Below are 12052 nucleotides of genomic sequence, written 5' to 3'. Positions count from 1 at the left end.
CAAATACTTTTAATTTGAAAAGTACATTTACTGACATGCATGATATAATTTTGTTTTATGAATTATATGTTTTGGAAGAAGGAAATTCAATTATGTTGAATTTCGGAGAGTAATTAGTCATTGATGTAAGGATGTTATGGATTACCCAAAGGTGAACCATGGTTTATAATTGATGACATTAAAGTGAAACATTTCATGTACTTAGTATATGTTTGTATATCCAAAGATAGCATACATATAGTCTCAAGTATGATTGATTGTTTATTAAAGTATATATATGGAATTTGTCAGTTTAAGAATCACCCAAAGGTGAACTTAAATGAATGACTTTATTGACTACCTATCAGTTTAAGTGTCACCCAAAGGTGAACTTGAATGTATGACTAGTGTAGTAATTTGTTTGAATCCATTAAATTTAATCAAAGCATTAATGTATGAGCTTCTGTATTATTTCCAGCTTACATGAATTTAGCAGGTTTGAGCAACAATGTCGTCAAGTTTAATGGGCTCAATTATGCCGATTGGTCAGAACAAATCCAGTTCCAACTGGGTGTTCTAGACTTGGATATGGCTATTATGATGGATGAAATGCCCGCAGCCATTACAGAGACCAGTACAAGTGACGAAAAGTCTCTTTATGAGGCTTGGCATAGGTCTAACAGGTTGTCATTAAACTTGATGCGCATGTCTATGGCAGAGAACGTAAAGCCTTCCATGCCCAAAACGGAAAACGCAAAGGAATTCATGAAAATGATCAAGGAGTATTCACAATCAGACATAACTGACAAGTCTATTGTAGGAACTCTTATGAGCGAGCTGACTACCAAAAAGTTTGACTGGTCACAGCCCATACATGAACATGTAACTGGAATGGCTAATATAGCAGCAAGATTGAAGTCAATGGGAATGGAGGTGAATGAGTCTTTTCTAGTACAGTTCATCATGAACTCTCTTCCTCATGAATTTGGCCAGTTCCAAGTGAATTATAACACTATTAAGGATAAGTGGAACTTCCAAGAAATCAAAGCCATGTTGGTTCAAGAGGAAGGGAGATTAAAGAAAATGAGAGATCATTCTATCCATCTCACAACTCATGAAGGTGCTAGCTTCAGTAAAGGTAAATCAGGAAAGAAGAACAAGAAGGACAAAGCCCCAATGAAAGTGAATAAGGGCGGTATCCAGAAGGACCAGAAATGTTTCTTTTGCAAGAAAGTAGGTCACTTCAAGAAAGATTGTCCGAAAAGAAAATCTTGGTTCGAAAAGAAAGGTACTTTTTATGTTTCTGTAAGTTTTGAAGCAAATATAGTTGAAGTGCCTAATAATACCTGGTGGTTGGATTCTGGAGCTACTACTCATGTTTCTAATATTATGCAGGGATTCCTTTCAATCCAGCCCATAAAAGGAACTGAAAAGTATTTATATATGGGGAACAGAATGAAGGCACGAATAGAAGGAATTGGGACTTACAGATTGATTCTAGACACTGGCTATTGTCTGAATCTTGAAAAGTGTCTCTATGTTCCTGGTTGTGCTAGGAATTTGATTTCTGTTGCAAAGTTGGATTGTTTAGGTTTTAACTTTAGGATTGAAAATGGTATTTTTCATTTGTATAAACTTTCGTACTATTATGGTTCTGGTACATTATTGGATGGTTTATACCGTTTAAATCTTGATGTTAATTTTTCTGAATCCCTGTTTAATGTTGAACATGTTGTTGATAGAAATTCTAGTGCAGGAAAGGAATGTTCTGCTTTCTTATGGCATAAAAGATTGGGTCACATATCCAAAGAAAGGATGTTGAGGTTAGTAAAGAGTGAAATTTTACCTCAATTGGATTTTGATGACTGGGATGTATGTATTGATTGTATTAAGGGTAAACAAACAAAACACATATCAAAGAATCCCGCCACAAGAAGCAGTCAACTTCTTGAGTTAATACACACTGATATTTGTGGTCCTTTTGACATTAAATCCTGGAGTGGTGAAAAATATTTTATCTCCTTTATTGATGATTTCTCACGTTATTGTTATATATATCTATTACATGAAAAATCTCAATCAGTGAATGCCCTTGAGGTGTTCATAAATGAGGTGGAAAGGCAATTAGATAGAAAAGTAAAAGTGGTGAGATCTGATAGAGGTGGTGAATATTATGGTAAAACTGATGAGAGTGGACAATGTCCAGGTCCATTTGCAAAGTACCTTGAAAGTCGGGGTATATGTGCACAGTATACAATGCCCGGTACACCACAACAAAATGGTGTAGCAGAAAGGCGGAATCGTACTCTTATGGATATGGTTAGGAGTATGTTAAGTCATAGTAATATCCCTTTATCTTTGTGGATGTATTCATTAAAGACTGCTGTATATCTGGTTAACAGGGTTCCTAGCAAAGCAGTTTCTAAAACTCCTTATGAACTATGGACTGGAAGGAAACCCAGTTTAAGACATCTTCATGTTTGGGGTTGTCCAGCAGAAGTAAGGTTATACAATCCGCATGAAAAGAAACTTGATGCAAGAACCATTAGTGGTTACTTTATCGGTTATCCTGAAAAGTCAAAGGGATATAGATTTTATTGCCCTAACCATAGTACAAGAATAGTTGAGTCTGGAAATGCTCGGTTCATTGAAAATGGTCAATTTAGTGGGAGTGAGGAATCACGAATAGTGGACATTCAAGAGCATACTGATAGTGTTTCTACGTCTAATGTCTCTTCTGAAGTTGTTATCCCTCTTGTTGTATCACAGTCACACAACAAGCAGAGACAACAAATTAATGTTCCAATCCCACAAAATGAACGTATAAATGTTGAGCCAGTTGACAATGAGCAAGTCATAAATGAGCAATTGATAGAGGAACCACAAGAAGCAGCATTAAGAAGGTCTGTAAGGGAGAAGAGACCTGCTATTTCGAATGATTATGTGGTTTACTCTGTTGATCATGAATGTGACTTAAGCATTGATGAGGATCCAGTCTCTTTCAGACAAGCCATGGAAAGTAATAATTCAGAGAATTGGTTGAATGCTATGAAAGAAGAGTTGAAATCAATGGATGACAATAAAGTATGGGATCTAGTTGAATTGCCTAAGGGTTCAAAAAGAGTCGGTTGTAAATGGGTCTTTAAGACTAAACATGACTCAAAAGGCAATATTGAAAGGTATAAAGCTAGATTAGTCGCCAAAGGTTTCACTCAAAAGGAAGGCATTGACTACAAAGAGACCTTCTCTCCTGTTTCTAAGAAGGACTCTTTGAGAATTGTTTTGGCTTTGGTGGCTCATTATGATTTAGAGCTTCACCAAATGGATGTAAAGACCGCCTTTCTGAATGGTGACTTAGAAGAGGAAGTTTATATGGACCAACCAGAAGGTTTCACCATAACAGGAAAAGAAGATCTAGTGTGTAAATTAAAGAAATCAATATATGGACTAAAACAAGCTTCCCGTCAATGGTATCTAAAATTTAATGATATCATAACTTCATATGGTTTTGTAGAGAACACCGTTGACCGGTGTATATATATGAAGATCAGTGGGAGTAAGTTTGTAATATTGGTTCTATATGTTGATGACATTCTTCTTGCTACTAATGATATTGGTATGTTACATGATGTAAAGAAGTTTCTCTCTAACAACTTTGAAATGAAAGATATGAATGAGGCATCTTATGTGATAGGAATAGAAATATTCCGTGATAGATCACAAGGATTGTTAAGTTTGTCTCAAAAAGGCTATATTAATAAAGTGTTAGAGAGATTCAGAATGGAAAAATGTTCTCCTGGAATAGTTCCAATTCAGAAAGGAGACAAGTTTAGTCAAATGCAATGTCCCAAGAATGATTTGGAACGAAAGGCCATGGAGTCTATTCCTTATGCGTCAGTGGTTGGGAGTTTGATGTATGCTCAAACTTGTACTCGGCCAGATATCAGTTTTGCTGTTGGAATGTTAGGCCGATATCAAAGTAATCCCGGAATGGATCACTGGAAAGCTGCAAAGAAAGTTCTTAGGTACTTACAAGGTACCAAAGAATACATGCTCACTTATAGAAAGTCAGATCATCTCGAAGTGATTGGCTATTCGGATTCAGACTATGCTGGGTGTGTGGATTCAAGAAAATCCACATTTGGGTATGTCTATCTTTTGGCTGGAGGAGCAATTTCTTGGAAAAGTGCAAAACAATCAGTCATTGCTACTTCCACCATGGAGGCTGAATTCGTGGCATGCTTTGAGGCCACAGTTCATGCTTTGTGGTTGCGGAACTTTGTATCGAGGCTTGGTATTATTGACAGTATAGCTAGGCCGATAAGGATTTATTGTGATAATTCCGCAGCCGTCTTCTTCTCTAAAAATGATAAGTACTCAAAGGGTGCTAAACACATGGATTTGAAGTACTTGTCGGTCAAAGAAGAAGTGCAGAAACATAGAGTGTTGATTGAGCATATTGGTACGGATTTGATGATAGCAGATCCGTTAACTAAAGGACTACCGCCCAAAACTTTTATTGGCCATGTTGAAAGTATGGGCATTATGGATAAGTCAATGTTAACATGATGTTGTTATCTATCTATATAGATATGTATAGTTATATGCTTGTACTGTCATGACACTTGTGAATTCAATTAAAGTTATGTTTCTCTTTATTCTATTGTTATCCACATTAAATTATATACATGTATTATTGATTGTGGTGACATGATAGGTCTCCTTTAGAGACATGAAAGTTATAAGATTGATTAAAGTTATGTTGAGTTGTTTTGATTATGTGATACATGGAAGGAATCTTGTCGATCATGACTTTTGCCCGCCATGATCCGATTATTTCAATTCATATAAGGATGATGACTTGATAATTCTAATGAATAGTGCGCACTTAAAGTTTATTTTAGATCTTCAAGTCATCACATGAACCAAGTGGGAGAATGTTAAATTATATTAATAATTTACATTGGTTCATGTAATTTAAAGTATAACTTTGATGTAAGGATTCTAATGTGATGATTATTAGAATATAAGGTATTAAAGTTATTGGGATTATTTTAGAATTATTAAAATTAATCCCTCTCTTCTCACTCTAAAAGGGCATTTTGGTATTTTATTAAAGTTAATTAAAATATCATAAAAGAGGGAAAAGTTTTAGTTCTGTTGACACATTAAGTTTCTGAAGAGATATAGAGAACGTAACGTTCTCAGGAAAGAAGAGAAACTGACAGAGAAAACCATCCTACAACTTCTATATCATCCAGAAGGCATTAAAGAGGAGTAAGAGGAGAGAGAACATTTGACAGGAAGAGACAGGAAGAAGTGCACAATGAATCCAGGTTAGTTCTCTTTTACTGTGTATTATGGAAATTGTGAGTATCATGAAAATTCAAGATCCTGTGTGTGTTGTTTTCATTTAATTGAAAATTAAAGATTTGCTTACAAATATTCAGATTAATCAAATTTCATTTGGATCAATCATAAATGGATATAAAGTAATGAGCAATAAATAAACGTTTTTTAAAATAATTGCATTAAGCATCTTTTCATATAAACCGTCTTGACTCATTTTAATCATGCAAAGAAAATTATTTATAAAAAATATAAATTACATATAGTATTAAAAGGTCTTATAGAGTTATCATCTAGCGTTAGCAACTGTTGTTCAACGCCACAAAGTCATGGACTTATTATTTCGCCCGTGTTCGATAGTATTCAAGTGTCACCCAACTAGGTATCATCCAACAGTAAGATTCTTTTGACACCTTTGTTTGCAAATTTTTAAAGTAATATCTGACGAAGCTTACTTAGCGCTCAAAGGTGATGCAACAAAAAACTAGTTTTAGTGCAAATTAAGTGTCTTATCTAACTTTAGATCATTTTTATCTCCCTAACCATTAACTACCATTTACACAATTCCTAAAACAATATGTCTTTCAAAATACATTCTACATACCAATCAAGTTTTACTTAAATTTGTTTATGCTCTTAATCTCCTTAGGCTATAAGTATAAAAAAATATATAATGATTGTAAGTACAATTGCAATGCACATTAAAGATATACAAATAATTCAAACCCAAGATCATCGATTTATTACATCATCATCAAGATCACACTCATTCAACAATTTCTATAAGTCATCTCTCTTATAAGAACATTTATACAAATTTCATATGGGTAACAATTTCATATACAATATCCATTCAATACTTTCATCTATACTAAAGTACTATTTATCAATTGTACATCATCATTTGCAAAGGAATTAATTTAAATTATTCAACATATCAAATCTCATCGATTCTCATTCTAATGTATGTTTCTCATATTGTTTGATCAAGGTCTACTTTTAAAGTTGTGGTTTGACCATAGTGGCATTTGAATGTCTCATTATTCTCAAATTTCCCCCATGGTGAAACATGACTTCAATGTCTGAGTTGGCCATATTATCTAATATAAAAATTGTTCACAGTTAATTTGTGTTTAACCCTTAACCCAAATGTTATCTAAGCAAAAAACAAATCATAAATATACCACTATACAGACCATAAACAAGTCAAACAAAGCAAAAGAACATTTACCACAATAAACAAAGCAAATGGCGCAACACAATACCACACACTATCAAGGGGGACCACAACCACAATGTCGCAACAGAAACAAAGCAAATGCACCGAAAATGGGGGACACTAAAAAGACATACCATACAAAAATCAAAATTTATGGGGGGACCACACCGAAAGCAACCAAACATTAAACAAAACCTACCATAAATGCACCTTCGAATGCTGTTTTTCGTAATTTACCCCACCAACACGATCTCCGCGAATGCGCGTCCAAATCCCCTCTAGAACGATGTCTACACGATCTCTGTCTTCACGTTAATGATTCTCGCGATAACAACTCTCTCTTCTTTCGCACAAACCAAAATGCCCTAATCTGCCACAATTCACCCCTAAATCAATTTATCCCCAATTTCTAATAAAACTCAATTTCTCTAATTCACCGACACGTAAGCACGCACACAATTACATTTTGACACGTAACCACGCCACATTATCATCCCATTAACTCCGTTTGCTTATATTTAACGGAAGGGACTAACTTGACTCACAAATTTCCAAGTAAGGATTTATTTCAATTACTTTTCTAACGAGAGACTAAATTGAGATTTCCCAAACAAATTGAAGACAAAATTGGGTATTAAACCTAAAATGTGTCACTCTATTTCAATCTTATATAAAATTGACTTGTATGATGATATTTGCATTCTGTTATATATAAATTTGTTTTATTTATAATGATGTGAGATCTCTAACGAAATCTATCCTACATCACATTTTTACATAATTATTACAAGTTAAATTACATATTTAAATTATTTTTGTAACACTAAATCCACTTAGTAATAAAATTAAAAATTCTAAATTTTTCGATGCATGCATGTTCTCCAAATTAATTGACATTATTAACGAGTAGCTGTCTTAATTTGCTTGATTTACGCCAATTGCATTTGCATGCACTGTGCTGCTTCATGCTTGTCTGCTAATTAGCAAGCACAATGTATTCATGCATCTACCTTTCATTCAAATAGGGCAACATAAACAACAATTATTGTAGCAAAGAAAATCCTAAAATCATTAGCTATATATGCAAGTGGCACATAAGCAAAGTGAAATCAAATTAGAAATAAAAAATGGACAAAGTTTTAAAAGAACAACAATCAAATGTAAAAAATTTCGAAGTAACCAATATATATATATATATATATATATATATATATATATATATATATATATATATATATATATATATTTTACCCCATGCGTTATTAGTTTAGTTTATAAGTTAGTAAAATATATTACTTGCTATCTTATTAACCTTAAAAGCAAGCTATGTAGTTATTATTCCTTTTTCACATAAATTAAACAGAGTGTTACAGATATAGTGTGACTTTAATAATCAAGATGCACATCATAGAATTAAGATCTGATCGGTTTTGGTATACCAGATTTGCTTGCTAATAATTACAATATGAATCATTAATGATTAAATTAGTTGATTTAAATATTAATGACAATCTAGCTAGGAGTCGCAAAGTTTGATATTATGTATGATAATTACTTTTAAATCAAAAACAAAAATTTTAAATTATTAACGAAATGAAAAAAAAAAGAGAGAGTCATATTTAAATTAACTTTATCCATAAATTAATGTTAAAATATTTACATTTGTCAAAAGGTGTAAACAAAAATATCCGAAAATCGAGAAACATATAAAAGTAAAACAAATTATGAGAAAGAGGAGATTATAATGATCCAAATTATGAAGTGTACGAAAACCATGTTATTAGGTTTAAAGCAACGTGTTTCCCCGTCCTCAGACAAAATTTGAAGACTCATTGATGTTCCTATGAGTCAGTAGTAAGTTGACGAAAATGACAGCAGTATTTTCGCACGTAGACAGCGGTTTTTGAATCGATGTATACACAGGCGAGGTAAAAAAGGATAGGCTTTTGACATCGATTCATAACCGAGGCAAAAAAAGGGTAGGATTTCGCCTCAGTTCACAGTTAACCGAATCAGTAGGTTTTTTTTTTAAAGGATTTTTCGCCTTGGTTCCTTCTGAACCGAGGCAGTAGAGTGGCTACTTTTTTTTGGATTTTCTCTCTGAAAAGTTGTTTCTCACGCTGTTCAGTTCTCCGGTCAGTAAGCAAGGTAGCACTTTTCCCTTCTTCCTTCGATGGCACTTCACCCTCAAACCCAAACCCTCAAACCCAAATCCCAAGCTCAAAGAACTCCGCCGAAAACACCGTCGCAACTTTTTCCGCTGGATCCCCCTCCCTGCCCTCGACGGGAACCGTAAGAAGGCCAAATCCAACGCCCTCAAGAACCGCAAGGAGCCTCTCAAGATCCGCAACGCCTCTCATGAACCAGTAGCAAAACTCTGAAAAGGCCAATGAAAATTCTAATCCAGCAAAACACATAATAATCCAATCATTCATACACAGTCCAAGTAAAAAAAAATTGAACAAGGAGAGACGAGAACGAGGAAGCGGTGCCAATTCGACTGAGGGGACGGAGCGAGATCGCGTCCGGTGGCGGAGTGAGATCGCGTCCGATGGCGGTTCCGACTGGTCCTGGGTTTAATGGATCGAATTGGGTGGCGATTTGTGGTGGGGTTGGGGTTGCGGGGTGGGAGGCGTGACGGGTTTGGGGGTGGGACGGGTCAAGATGAGGATGCAGCCATGGGCTTTGGGGGCGAAGACAGAGGAATAGGCTTCCACGGGAGTAGGTTGGATGCATCCATGGACTTTGGGCGACTATAACGGAGTGGCGGCGTTGAAGGAGAGGTTGGATGCAGAACCTTCCCTTCGTCTAGGTTTTAGGTTACGTCGACGGAGGCGAAGGTGGAGGCGCGACGACGGAGGCAGAGGGCTGCGAGGGAGCGCAACAGCAATGGCGTCGAGGCAGCACGTCGGCAACGATGAGGAGGGAGCGTGACGGCGAGGCAACGAAGCGGTTGCGCGAGAAGCAGGAGACGACGCAGCGGGAGGCAATGTGAGGCTGAATCTTGCGCGAGAACAACGACAGAGTGGTGGCGACGGAGAGGCGGAGCAGCGGAGTGGTGGCTATTTTAGGGTGATTGGAGAACAGTGAAGGCAAAGAGATTTGAGCGAGAAAAAAGAAGAGGAACATTGAGAAGGAGATTTGAGCGAGAGAGAAGAAGAGGAACAATGAGAAGGGTACCGTGAAAGCAAAGAGATCTATGAGGTTATAAAACGCTATACTACCTCGGTTACAGATTTACCTGAGGTAATAGAGGCATACTGCCTCCGTTTCAAGCATACCCGATGCCTAAAGTGTTAGAAAATAATTAAAATTTGAAAACATACACGTCATATGTCTCGGTTGGTGCGTAACAGATGCTGGAAAATTTTTCTGCTTCGGTTCTACTGATACCCAAAGCAGTAGACCTTATTCAAAAATTATGTTAGCTTCTATCACGTGATTTAAGTACGTGCTGGTACCACTTTATGCCTCGGTCTCTAAAACTACAAAAATATCACCGCACTTTTATACGCTTCGGTTTCAGTAAAACCGGGATATAGCACGTTAAAAAGTTTTTTTTTTTTCCTAGTGAGTATTCAATCTATTGATGATAAAATTTATAGATCATACATAAGTCTCGTTTTTAGACAAATAAATGTCAGGCCATTGAATTAATATGTATTTAATTTATTTTTATTTGATTAATATAACATTATATAAAACGTTTAGTTATCATGGTCTATAAATAACTATAATAATTCAGGAGACAACAAGTATTTAGGTCACCAGACCCAAATCTATCCAAATAAAAAAATCTTTAAATTATTATAAATAATATATTTTACTAGATTAATTGATTATGTTTTTCATTAATTACCTATTTATTATTTGCTTACTTTAAGAAACTGACTTATATTTTTTGTAAGCATAATTCTTTTCCATCTTAAGAAAAATGAAAACACATAAATTTAAGATTAAAAACATTTGAAGTGATTATTTTAATTGTTCAAAATAAACCACTTAGAAAAATGCTAATGATTCAAAGTATTCTGATTTTGTTGATAATATAACTTTATTCAATTAGACTATATAATAAATACACGGTAAAATATTATTGTATTTTTATAAGTGTTTTTAATTTATAAGTGTTTTTAATTTAATCAATACTTAGAAGTATATTTATTATTGTATTAATTTTAGTATTTAATCTATGTTACACCTTTGTCGTTGTTTAATTTTTGTACAGCCTCTTCTTCAAAGTGTGTTGTTTAATTATAGGGTGTACATTGTTTTTAAGTTTTACATATTTATGTCTTACATGTTAGTTTTCATTTTACAAATGTAGCTTCAGTTGGCTTCTTCTAATATTGTGTGACTATGTATTACTATGACTTCAACTTCTATTTCAGTTTCAATTTTAATTAGTAGGCTTATTTGTATGGTAAAAATTATAATCAAATTATGATTTGTAATTATTCATATTTTAATGTTATATCCATGATTAGTGTTGTGAAAATGAATAATTCAGTACGATCCATCATAGACCTAGTCTACCACAGGTTGTGGAAATAACTAGTTGACTTACTGATTTACTTAATTACATTTTTTCAAATAAAAAAAATTACAATTTTCAAATCTAAATAAATTTCAGTCTAAAATAATGTTAAACTTCAAAGACAATTTAAAATAAAAAAATATCATACAATTCAAATGTAATTAAAAAACAAACACAAAAAGTGAACAAATAAGTTTCTACAATTGATCATTTTTGTGTCACTTATCCATTTATAATATTAGAATCTTGAATAGATAAATCCATAATATTTTCTTCTCTGAAAATTTATTTTTCTTTATTCTCATCTACAACATAATAAAAAAAGTGTTAACTAATAATATTGAAATACAAAATAATAAATAATTAAATTAAATTAGGTAAGCTGGTGAACGAACTTGACTCGTCACGAGTTCAACTCAGATAAGTTGGATTTTTTTTTTCAAACTCAACTCAACTCAAAACCATGATAGACGGGTTGAGCTAACACTATCTATAACTACCTAGCTTTTATAAACTTATATATATTATAATTTTGATACTTTAACTATGATTCAATGAAACATGAATATAATTAAATTATATGTTGATTGTAATTGTAATGAATTCTGAATGGATTAAATGAGATGTTGAATAATTATATATAAATATTATGTATATAATTTAAGCAGAGGAAATGTGAGTTATTAAAAACAATCAAATTGGTCGTGTATGGTATATGTTATTAACAACAACTATAGCTCACACTTTCTCTAATTTTTTCTTTTTATTTATCTTAGCATCTGCTAGTCCACGCTTCCTCTACAATTATTTTATTTTTTATACGTCGACCTACCCTACGCTTCACGCGACTTCAGAAAGTGTCCACAGTTGGCCGACACTATTCCCTTACATTCTTGCAATATCATGTTCAATATATTTGTTTAAGTATAGAACATATGTATTTTTATCTATTTGTTGATAGTTGTGTT

At 33.8% G+C, this 12052-nt stretch overlaps 1 pseudogene; it reads left to right on the top strand.

Moving 5' to 3' along the window:
- The first annotated feature begins 3759 nt into the window (after nucleotides 1-3759).
- On the top strand, nucleotides 3760-4548 carry LOC148198713 (secreted RxLR effector protein 161 pseudogene; annotated as a pseudogene).
- The last annotated feature ends 7504 nt before the right edge of the window (nucleotides 4549-12052 follow it).

This window comes from Vigna umbellata, chromosome 5 (genome assembly GCF_029865625.1).
Source record: "Vigna umbellata cultivar VRB3 chromosome 5, Vumbellata_1.0, whole genome shotgun sequence".
Classification (NCBI taxonomy): Eukaryota; Viridiplantae; Streptophyta; class Magnoliopsida; order Fabales; family Fabaceae; genus Vigna; species Vigna umbellata.
The sequence above is the reverse complement of the archived record's forward strand: the minus strand, read 5'-3'. Positions and strand labels throughout refer to the sequence as shown.